This window comes from Pogonomyrmex barbatus, unplaced genomic scaffold (assembly GCF_055798465.1).
Source record: "Pogonomyrmex barbatus isolate J1 unplaced genomic scaffold, ASM5579846v1 scaffold3, whole genome shotgun sequence".
In the NCBI taxonomy this organism is placed as follows: domain Eukaryota; kingdom Metazoa; phylum Arthropoda; class Insecta; order Hymenoptera; family Formicidae; genus Pogonomyrmex; species Pogonomyrmex barbatus.
In genome coordinates this window covers 9665539-9677649 of record NW_028297127.1, presented here as the reverse complement: position 1 = coordinate 9677649, position 12111 = coordinate 9665539, and the positions used below count along the sequence as shown (strand labels likewise).

General features: G+C 32.8%; 1 protein-coding gene and 1 pseudogene across 3 annotated transcripts in view; one reads left to right on the top strand and one right to left on the bottom strand.

The window, feature by feature from the left end:
• Nucleotides 1–12111, bottom strand: part of LOC105433428 (galectin-8) — a 420969-nt gene that overhangs the window by 126909 nt on the left and 281949 nt on the right. The gene's annotated exons all lie outside the window — the stretch shown is intronic.
• Nucleotides 6657–10149, top strand: LOC148936038 (uncharacterized; annotated as a pseudogene).

Here is a 12111-nt window from a genome sequence, read left to right as displayed (position 1 = left end):
ATTTGTGTCGTCTTTCGAAAGACTTTTCGAGATTCATGCGGCCTAATTTTGTTGTCATGCGGACTACTTTTATTATTGATTGTAGATCTGGCTACAACATCATATCAAAATGCTTACAACTTCAAATTAAATTATACAATACTATATTTCTTTTTCAAATAGAAAGATATACATTAAATTATATAAAAATGTATATATAATATATTATGATGCATCAAACTATAAATAATAATATCTAAATGAGAGACATTTCCGAGATATTATGAGTTTGATATTGTACGATTTATACGTATATACATATATACGAATATACATACTTTACAAACACATGATTTCAATCAAATATAATGGATAAAGGATTCTTAAGGAATATTTGATGTTTAATATAATTACACTGGTTCACTTCGTTTATTTTATGAAAAACTTAATATTTTATATATGAGATTGTTCATAAATACAAGTATTATAAATAAACATACTTGTAAAAATATATTAGTTTTTTATATTTGCCATAAAAATGGACCTATTAAAAACTTGATCTAATTGTATTTAAAAATGTATAATTATATCTAATTATATATATATATATATATATATATATATATATACCCAAGTAGCAAGATGACATCATTATGATGATGATTTAAGGTCATTTCTCGTCATTCGATCTCAGTGCACTGAATAATGACGTAAAATAAATGTAACATTTGTCATGAAATATTATCGTCATAAATATTGTATATCGTCATTTAATCATCATTTTTAAGTCATTTTTAATAAATAAATGAATAAATAATGAAATAACATTATTAATTATCTTTCTTAATTAACTATAATATAACTGTAATATAACTATAATATAACTAAATAAGAAAAATATTTCCCATATTTAATACAGTTATTAACAAATTCATTAACAACAAATTCATTAACAAGTAAATAAAATATATACAACAATTTATAAACATTTTCATAAAAATAATGATTCTTATTAAACATAGATTCATGGCTCTATATATGTAATTAAATTATCTACAAGAATTACATATGCAATCGAGATTTTAAAATTGAGACTATTTATACAATATAGTAATATTCATTAACTAGACTATCTATCATGTTTTAAGCAGAGATCCTATAATTACTTATTTGGTCATTTCAGTAACAGATTTCATCCCAATACCGACGTGAAGCAGGATCTCCGAATGGATGATGACCGGTTTTAGAAACATGAGATAAAAAATGTTTCATCGCTTTCTCTCATTTTTTTTCATTTTTTCATTTTTTTCACTTATTTTTTGTAAGGGTATTTTATGTCACACATATTATAGATTTTTCAGTACTAGCAGTCAATATTGGAACGCAATCATAATTTTGTCGTCATAAGTATGCATAATTTGACCTGTTCATATATAATCATAGACAATTTTATCTATTTATATATAATTAGATCAGGTAAAAATCCATACATAATTAGATCTACAAAATTATATATAATTATATATAATTAGATATAAACTTTTTTCCCGGGTATTTATATTAAGGAACGAAGTTATATTAAGGAACGTGTGGAAAATTCAAAAATTTTTTATTTATAATTTTTTCTATAAAATTTCCGCAAGATTTTTAGAAAATTATAAGATTTATAATTATAATTATATGATTTATAATTATAAGATTTTTTTAATTAACATTTTTAGAAATAACATTATTATACTTCTTATAGATCATGATTATGAATAATAATAATTATGGATAATAATACCATTAATAGATTTAAGTAAATATATTTATATAATTAGGTAACATTATGATATAAATTAATTTGAGTCAACATTTTTTCTTATAATTTAATGTAAAATTATTTATTTTGATGGATTTGACTATTTCTTCAATGTATTATATATTATATTATTTACTATATATTATATTACTATTCAATATTACTTACTATTATATATGACACATGTTATATCTTCTTTTTTATTAATCAATACAACTTCACACGAAGGACATCTGTCAAAGACATATCAAATAGAAAAAATGAGCGCTGCAAGAGCTGTCATACAGAGATGTTCATTAGCGCCTCTTGCGACAGAAAAAAGAGAGTCACGGTCGACGACGGAGGACTTTCTTAAATTTATCAATTTGAATTTTGCGTCACGATATCTCAGTTTGTAAAACACAAAGAAAAAAAACACTTTTCTTATTTAATTTGATACTCAGCTATCGATTAAGCATAATTAAAACTTAATCGATGCAGTCATTGCTGAGATATGAAAATGTAGACCGAATTCATCCCGGGGTCTCGCGTAAATAGAGCCACGGGCATCTCGCCGCCATTCTACGCGAACTTCGCTGCGCTTGAACTTGGCGTCGAGACACCACCCGTGTATTTTGATAAACATTTCTATGATGTTACTACGTATACATTTTTATAGTCGTATAAGGGTTATAAGAAAAAGTCATAAAGTTTGTAAAAAAGTCATGTAAACGTTTCTATGATTATTATACGACAGCTTGTGCTACTTGGTGGATACAAGAAGAAAATTTAGAGAAATAACAGAAATTGTGTGGAAGATAAGAAGGATAAAGAGGGATATACAATAGAAGGAAAGTATTAAGGGGAGTAATGGTAAAAAAGAACATAAGAAGAAAGAAGAGAAAGATAGAACAGAAGGATTGGTGAAATAGGAACTGTAAAGAAAAAGGAAAAAGTAAAGAGAATTTATGGAAAGTGAAGACGGGAAAATAAACAAAGAAAAATATACAGAGGAAAAAAAGAAGATGAGAGAATTAATGAAGAGAAAGGAAAAAAAGAGAAAGAAAAGGAGGAATTGAAAAAATTGAGAAGAGAGGCTGAAATTTGGAAATTTATAAGAAGAAAAAAAGAAGAATAAGATAAAAAGTAAGAGGAAAGAGAACAGGATACAGATGAAGAACAGATGGAAGACGTATTGAAAGAAGAGGAAGTTATGAAAGTATTGAAAAAAGTAAAGTTGAGAAAGACGGTGAGAATAGATGGAATACCGATTGAGGCGTGGAAATACGCAGAAAAGGTCCTATGGGAGAGATTATTAAAATGTGAAGATGATCTGAAGGACAACAATTTCGCAAGAATGGAAAAAGAGCATAAAAGTTCCTATATATAAGAGAAGGGAACAAAAAGAAGTAGAAAATTATAGAGGTATATCGTTACTATGCATGGCTTACAAGATATGCAAAGATACTTAGGAATAGACTGGAAGAAGACTAGAAGAGGACTATGAAAGAGAAGAGACTAGTATCGGAGAGTTAAGTTAGTTTTCAAAAAGAAAGAGTAGATCAGCAATAACTATATGATGTAGTACAAAGATATTATAAAAAATCTTTGAACTACATCATATAATACAAAAGGAAGGAGGATAAGAAGGGATGGAAAGATATATGCATTATTTGCAGACTTGAAGACGGTTTTTGACAATGTGGATAGAGATACGTTATGGAATATAATAAGGAAGAAAGGAATAAAATAACAAACGGTAAAAAAAGGTGGAAAGAGTTTATGAGGAGACAGAAGTAAAGATAAGGACGAAAGAAGAACTCTCGGAAGATTTCTACATAAAGAAAAGAGCACAAAACTGTGTAATGAGTCCATTCTTGTTTAATTTGTATGGCGGATATAGATGAGATATTTAGAAAGAAAGAAATAGAAGGAATAAATATAGAAAAGAGTAGATTGTGAAACTCAGCGCATGCAGATGATATTGTATTATGTGCGAGAAATAGGAATGCAATATTAGATATGATAGATATGTTTAAGAGCTTTCTGAAAGAATGAAGACTAGAGTTAAGTGTAGATTAAATGAAAAATAGTAGTATTTAATAAAAAAAGAAAGGAAAAAAAAGAAATATGAAAATGGAATAATAAAATTATAGAAGAGATACAGACATTCAAATATATACTATTTTACTATGAACAGGAAATATAATTACAAAGATTACGAAGAGTAGCAAGCGAATGACTGCAAAGAAAATATGAGATATAAAAGAAAGATTATGTAGAAATGACTTTGGAAGAAGATGGATTTTGTACAAATATCTGATACAAAGTGTGATGGCTTATAGGGTAGAAAAATGGGGCTGGAAAGAAAAAGAGAAATTGGAAAAGGTTATAATAGACTATGTAAGACGGATTTTTAACTTAGATTTATGTACACTAAGTGTGATATATAAGAAGTAATGTATAGGGAGTTATTTATGGACAAAATAAAGATAGAAACAACGTTTGAAGGCAAAAAATATAAAAAAAAGTTAAAAAAAAATTAAGATAATTATGTTAAAATATGAGCATTTATTCATTCCGATAACCCATCTTTTCCTGCCGATTGTGACGATCAATCCTCGATCCTCATCACTGCTCCTTCAGAAAACGATCAAATTTCTCCACAGTAATTATTTCGTTTATCTCTTCTTTTTTTATTTACTAAGACTGTCATTATTTACACTGATTATAATACACGCTTATTATAATATATTATTCATTTTTATGTTAATTATGTAAAAGTTTTATATATTTATCATATAGATAGAAAAATTGTAATAATCAAGTGGGATGGTAACGCAGTAAAAATTCAATGATAATTATACGATTCCTCGACGAAATCCTAATCGTCGATCTCCGTATCATTGTAACATCCGCGAGATAATGTACATAGATATGTACATACACATGTCCGAATATTCATGCTTATTTTCTTTCGCTTTCTTGAGTTATATAAATTGTTTAATTCTCATTAAAGATTTATGTTAAAATTTTAATTCTTTAGCAAATAATATAGCCGGTTTCTCGGCAGATAGGCACTAGAATTATATATTGCGAAGTGGGGGAAAATAATAAAAGGGATCTTAATCGATATTAAGAATATTTGATTATCGAATTATTATAGAATCACTACATTGAAAGTCTACTAATCTAGTGGCACGTAGTTATTGATATGCTTATTGAATTTATTTCATACAAAAGATTTAGCAACTAAGATCCTGCTTGCCGAGAAACTGGTTATGTTACTTGCTGTTGTGTGTTACCATGTACTCGGCTGGTATCAAACAATGTAATGTTTAATTCTTTAATTTTCTTTTAAAATCCGCTTTCTCTTCCTGCTATCCTATTGATCGCACAGGATTCTTCTTGGTAAAAAGTGCTAAATTTCTTGACCTAAAAAGAACTGACGAATATACGCAATGTCATAGCGTTCTCTTATCGTTAACTCAGTGTCAAAACATACACAATGTGTTTGACTTAAAAGTTTACGTTACAAATACTTGATCTTTAAGGAAGGTGTTGCTATTCTTTCATATTTATCCATGTTTCTCTTTTTCTCAATAATTTTTCTGGGCTGGACATAATATCGCATTATACATACAGATTCAAATAAAACAAAATACAGATTCCTAAATGTGGCGATCATAGATACCACATTAAAAGTTCACCTAGTATTCAGCAATTTCACTTCGTCGCTGTGAGACAAATTCATAGGAAAAATTAATTACACAATTGACAATAGAGGACAAATTTTTTCATTATTTAAAAAAGTCAGAAACAGTACAAATAGAGCAGCATTATGCAGTATCATCATTCATGAAGCAAGAAGCTGAGAGCAAATGTTGCAATAGCATAATCCTGTCGTCCTAAGGAATTCAACGAGAGGATTCTCCCCCTTAGAGGCTTTTCCTATTGGAACTTTCTCCAATGCGGTGGATCTCTAAGATTATTCCTGAGATACAGAGATCCTCATAGGCGAAGATCTACTTCATCTTCCTGGAGATTCCCGTTTCCTCTTTCTCCATTACTTTCAAGTCCTCCAGGCAAAAGAGAAAGCAAATAAAGCCGTTCAGGTAGAACCGACCAGTAGAGTTATTAGAGGAACAATGTTCCAGTCGGCTATAATGGAATGAGGAATCAACCCCGATTGGGAAACTCCGGACTCACTTCCGAGAACTCCTCCAAAATTCTTATGCACCATCTCACGAATTTTATACATTACCTCTCGGAAAGATAAAATTTATTAAAACTGAACCGATAATAACTTATCGAGAAAGAGTATAACATTTTGTAAAATGGCCCTCAGAGTTACACAATTGTAAATAAAAGCTAAAATAAGTAGTTTTTAATTTTTCAAAATAGCGAATAATTTCATCTCGCTAAACTAAATAAATGTAAAAAAACTTGAGAAAATTGCTTAATGGATTTTATGAAGAAAAGAAAATTCTATAAATATATCCTAAATGCTTTTTTTTTTCAAAGTATAGATTGTCAAAATTGAGAAAAGAAATTTGAAAATTTTGAAAATCTAGAAAACGCTTTGTAGTGTACGAGCAGATTATCAGAGGGCGCTTCATAAAAAAAAAGACAGAAGAGTACTTTCTTTTATATTATGGATTGAAGATTATTGTATTCATTCGATAATAAATAGTTTGAGTAACAGCATACATAACGCGTGTCTTATTAAAAGAAACACAACAGAGGATAAAAATAAACTTTTGACAATCCCGGAATGCTAAATACGCGACCCTAGATAATTCAGCAATATCCGTGGAATAATCGTCAGACTAACTTATTGCTAATGGTTATCAAGTTTCGTCAAACATTGTAACGATTATCGAACTTCGCCAAAATGAATCAAGAACAGTTCAATTTATTATTAATTGCTATGATGAACCTTACTACACAAGTTCAACGACAAGAGGCTGCTACAGATGTCGACAAGACAAATCAACAACAAAATTCATCACCGTCAAATCTTACGCTGATACAGAACTTCGATCATTTTTTGCCAGTAAAAGAAATATTCTGTCAATATCATCATCGTTCCGAAAATTATTTAAAAATAAAAAAATATGAAACAGATAAAGAAATGTCAAAGTATCTTCTTATTAACTCCATTAGTTCAAAAAGTTATAAGGTTTTATGTTCAGCCTCCGATGATCCATCAATTATCAAATATGATGAATTAATCGAAAAGGTAGAAAAGCATCTTTGTCCCAAGGTAAACACTATCGGTCGAGCAACATAAATTTTTCAATTGCGTTCAACAAGAAAAACAGAGCAACAAGATTGCACAATACGTAGCTATATTAAAACAGAGAATCATCGATTGTAATTTTATTAAATTGCAATCGATGGAACCGGCTACAGGTGCGACGATAAGATAAATGATGTACTTCTTCGTGCTTAATTCATTTGAGGATTGCACGATACGTATACAAGAATAGTTCCTAAGTTCCAATTGCAACAAAAATCGACGAGATTAATCAAATATCTAGAAAAGATCAATAAAATTCCAAAAAAGATCAATATAAACGCTCGAAGTTACATAACAAATAATCATATAAATAAATAATCATATCAAAATAAAAAATTATCGAGAAATTGACATCGAAAACTGTCTACGCTGTGGTAAGGACAACCATTTATCAAAAGAATGTCGCATAGACTATAATACTCTGAAATGCGTAGCATGTAATCGCATTAGTCATGTCAAGAAAGTCTATTCAAACTCTGTTGAAACAAAAAAAATAAAATTAAAGCAACAAAATCATCAACTAATTATATCGATTCCACAGCAACACATGATTTTTATGTTAACTTAATTATCGATGTATCAAGAGTGTCATATCGCCAAGAAAGATTTAAGAAAATACTACACGAACGTAGTTCTCGAAGGAAAGAAACAAGAATTCAAAGTTGACTCTGAAGCAGATTACATATTCTTTCCTGAATCAGAATATCGTCGATTGGGAATCACAGCAAAACTACAGCCAACTAATATTCGTTTCCGGTCATATATACAAACAATTTTTGAGCCTTTAGGAATAGATCAAGTTGCAGTACGTTACAAAGACCATGAATCAAAAGAAATTATATTCATTGTGCCAGATTAGCCACTATTTGGTCGTGCATGGATCCGTCATCTGAAAATCAATCTTGCTGAGCTAGGTTGATAAGAAACGGTCAAATTTAAACATTCAAACAGTTTTATCCATTGATTTACTGTCAGAAATCACTACAACATTCCACGAAATATTTTAACCTAAAAATTGTATTCCTAATATCACTTGTTCTCTTCAGCTGAGGGAAAAAAATCAGCTTTCATCAAAGAACGAGAAATCCCATACATGCGAATGCCGAACTTGATAATCATGGATGTGACGGAATCATCACAAAAGTCAACGTCAGCGATTGGGGATTTCCGCTAGTAGTTATTTTCTAAATCAGACGGAACTATCTGATTACAGGAACAGCTTATGCCTTGACTATAAGATACATGTTAATCACTGTTTGAAAAACACACGCACACTATCTGATCCGTAAAGTTGACGACATATTAAATAGTCTAAGGAAGTCTAAATATTTTTGCCGATTGGACTTATTCAAGGCACATCTTCATGTTAAGATAGATGAAGACAGTCAAATTATCCAAATAATTTCTACACATAGAAGAGCATATAAAACGACTCGCTTATTATTCGGAAAAAAATCGCCCCGAGTAAATTCAATAGAATTATCAAATTTTGTCCGTATTACAAGGCGTATTGTCATATTTTGATAATATTATAATACATGGAAAAACAAAAGAGGAATGTCAACAACATTCTTTCAATACATTAGAACGCCTCTAACAGTACAACCTACATATCAATGCTAATAAATGTGGATTTTTCAAAGAAAAAATAGTTTATCTAGGCATTGTTCAAAACAATACAATTAAGAAAGATCCAAGGAAAATTGAAACGACCATAAGTGTGCCACCATCAAAAAATGTGAACGAACTACATCAATTTTAGGGAATGATAATGATGTACTACGCTCAATTCATTCCAAATTTATCAACAATCACATATCTTCTTCGATATCTTTTGCGTCAAAATTGTCAATGGGAATAGACCGCTTGTGAAAATGCCTTCAGTCATCTACGAACAGAAATGGCAAGTGGCCATATTTTGGTCCCTTATGACCCGAAGTTATCACTTTTGCTTGCTTCTGATGCCAGTTTAACTGGAGTCGCAGGAGTTCTATCACATTGAAGGAATTGAAAGACAATCTCATTTACTTCCAGGTTACTTACAGCTACAGAAATGAACTATAATCAACTCGAAAAGGAAGCTTTGGCGATAATTTTTTCCGTCGATAAATTTTTTATGTATTTATATAGCCGAAAATTCAAGATTGCGACAGATAACCGTCCGCTTACTCGAATTTTTCACAACGCGAACTGCCAGCAATGACAGCAGGTCGCTTATTACGCTACTTTCTTGTCAATCTTTAAATATGAAATTAAATACGAAATGGCAAATAGAAAGGCAGAAAATAACACTAACTGATTACTTATCACAAATAAAATATATGCCAAAAACAATTCAGGAATATCCATTTAGTCAAGAAATTACAGAGAATCACGATCAAATTATAAATCAGATTTCATCAATAAATATAACTTATAACACATCGATCGTAGAAGAGACATCATAGGACCAAGAGCTATTAAAATTGAAAAGCAAACTATCTAAGGATTTCGACACCGATACCGAATATGTCTACAAGATGGAATAATCTTTAAAGGCAATCGCGTTATTGTCTCATCAACACTTTGAAAATAAGTTTTAGATGAGTTACGTCACACACATAGGCATTGTGAAGATGAAACAACTTGCTCGGCATTATTGTTGGTGGAAAAACATCGATACAGACATCGAAAATGTAGAATGTCAACTATGTGAAAAGTGAAGAAGAATCTACAAAAAGTTCCGATTCATTCATGGGACATACCAGGAAACAATTTTGATCGCATATATATAGATTATGTTGGTGAATTTCAAGGACATCACTTTCTAATTTTAGTAGACGCTAAATCAAAATAGGTAGAAGTCAAGGTGATTCACAACGCTGTAACTACTGAAATGACTATTCGTTTACAGGAAATTTTTAGTTTTCAAGGAAACGTAATTGTGTTAAATAACGCTACAATATTTACCAGCGAAGCATTTGCCAACTTTTATCATCAAAATAGTATTCGCCAAAAGTTTATCGCGCCAGGCTACCCAGTAACGGGATTAGCCGAATGTAATATTCAAAACATCAAAAATAAACTTCTATCAATGGCAACGTCATATAATTCAATTACTGAAAAAGTACTGAGAAATTCAGGTATCCTGCTCTTGCCAGCGATAAATTTGCTGCAGAGCTATACTTAGGACGCCGACTACGCAATCAAACTCGACGCCTTAAAGTCTTTCAACGATACAATTTTGAAATAAACTGTTGAAAAACAAGTTCCTAGACAATTATATGTGGGAGAAAGGGTACAAGCAAGATGAGGGACTCGAAACAAAGCTGAATGGAAATTTGGCATTATCAAAAAATTGAGTCGCCTACATTACGAAGTTCGCCTTGATTCTGGTTATGCCCTTAAAAAGGCCGATCCCGGCAGCATATATAGTTCGCCGTTCAGAGCAGGTCCGTCGACTTACGACTCCGTATACTTACAAGAACTTACACTAAATGAATTGTTGTTGTTGCATCTAATTACGTGTAGGAAAAACTAGTAGTGTATAAGCAGATTATCAAAAGGCATTTCATGAAAAAAAAAACAGTAAGAGCACTCTCTTCTATATTACAGATTGAAGGTTGTTGAAACATAACCGACTGCAGCGGTTGTGCCGGAGCACTCTGCCCGCGGCGTGCGCCGCTGCCGAAACCACATACGTGGCTAGGCAGATGGTATGGTGTGACAACCAGATGCGCGTCCGTGGAAACAGAGTCACCACAACCGCCGAGCTCAGGCAGCAGTGCGCTGCATGGTTGTGCGAGTCGTGCGATGGGGGCGGACTCAGGGAGGTCGGTTCGTCCAAACTGAGTTCGCATTGGGTCTCAGCTGGTGCTGATGCCATACCCGGAGCCGACTACGTGCATTATCACCACGTACGGATTAACAGCCTTCCGTCAAGAGCGAGGGTCTCCCGAGGTCGTGATGGGCGCAATGTTCGCTGTCGCGCGGGTTGTCCCGATACGGAGATGCCAGCGCACTGCGTTCAGCGTTGCTTCAGAACGCACGGAGGGAGAATCCTGCGACACAACGACCTGTGTCGTAAAGTCGGTGGTTTCCTACAACAGAAGGGATGGCAAGTCGATGCGGAACTAGCGTACTCGACCTCTGCCGGCAGAAGGCGGCCCGACCTGACCATTGTCAAGAATGGTGAAGCAGTGGTCGTTGACGCGCAGGTGGTTTCCAGCGAAACCGCGTTGAGTGTGTCCCATGAGCGGAAGGTGGAGAAGTACCGGTCGAATGATGATCTAGCGGACCGGGTAGCGGAACACGCAGGAGTGCCGCGTAATAATGTACGTTTCACCGCCATTACAATATCATGGCGAGGCGTCTGGAGCTCTCAAAGCGAACGCGAAATGCGTGCCCTCGGCCTAACATCCGGCCAGCTTCGCTCTTTAACCACAAGAGTCCTTTGGGGCTCATGGATGAACTGGCGGCGATTTAACGAAATTACATCTCGTTACAGTGTCAGATGGAGGCCAAACATCGACGGTGGTGCGTAACTGCCGGTATTCGCTGGCTCCCCCGCGCAAGCCCCGGCAGTGTGAATGCTTGATGTATGTGTGTTGCTACTTAGTAAGGGTGAGAGCTGCCGGTCAGCTCCTATGTAGCACTATCCTTGTTGTATTCATTCCATAATAAATAGCTTGAGTAATAGCATATACAGGGTATCCCAAAACTCCCTCTCATTTGGAGTATATTACGTGATTCTTTATGCTAAAAGAAATAACTTTTTCCTTTAGCAAAATTGCGTGCGACGAGTAGTTTTTACAGTAGATCAGATTAAAAGTGACGAATGAGCACGCATATGTGCGTAGCAGTCAGGGCTGGTGCGCATTCCTTAAGCCGGCGCGGTCTGGTACTTAATCTTTGATGATTTCACATACTATATTATTTAAAATATGATAAAAATTAACAAAATAAGTATTGTTTTTATCCTTTAATGATTTAATAAAAAAATTGTCTGATTTCGTAGCAATATCTGGAAATAAAAATAAATGTAAATTATGATATATGAACTGAGCAT